The sequence below is a fragment of the Octopus bimaculoides genome, chromosome 2, assembly GCF_001194135.2.
Source record: "Octopus bimaculoides isolate UCB-OBI-ISO-001 chromosome 2, ASM119413v2, whole genome shotgun sequence".
Classification (NCBI taxonomy): domain Eukaryota; kingdom Metazoa; phylum Mollusca; class Cephalopoda; order Octopoda; family Octopodidae; genus Octopus; species Octopus bimaculoides.
Genome location: NC_068982.1, coordinates 2,170,790 through 2,171,542, shown reverse-complemented (window position 1 = coordinate 2,171,542; position 753 = coordinate 2,170,790).

The following is a 753-nucleotide window of genomic DNA, read 5'->3' as shown; positions in this document are numbered from 1 at the left end:
CGACGCTCTTCCGATCTTATATATATATATAGGTGAGATAGTTGATTAGTCTATGGATGGATGTACGTATGTATATACCTGCATATGTGGATGTGAGTGTGTGATGTTTTCAGTGTTAACAGTGAGTGTGTATAGATTGAGTATGTCTGAGATTATTTGATTCACATTTTCCCATTGCCATTCTGAATATACATGATATGGCAGTGATTTCGTAGTGTTCAATGGATCGGGTGTACAATATTTAGGAGAAAATTCAGAGCAACATTTTTGACTGTGGACACATTGAACCGCACATACATATAGATATAGCCTACATATATTTTCATATGTGTTCGTAAGTGTGTGAAAGCATCTAAATATACATCAATATTTTTACTTGTTTGGCAAGTGATTACATGTTCAGGACGTGTGTTGAACTGAAAGGAATTACGTCGTGGATGAGTAATTTTACGAATTAAAGAAAATACTGAAATTCTTACAATCATTATCGGCGTATTTGTTGCTAATAGAATCTTTTCGGTTGAGAGTTTTGCCGCTTATCAGTGAACAAGATGGAAATTTTTTGGCAATATCCACTTCGCAATTATGAAATAACGACTGATGCATAAAATGGCTTTCTGACATCTTGAATGGCAACAATAACTCTTCCATGATAAAACCGGTTGCCTATATATGTACTTATATACATGCATACACACACAGATGCAGTCACATACATATGTATGTGTGTGCATGTATATATATATATATATA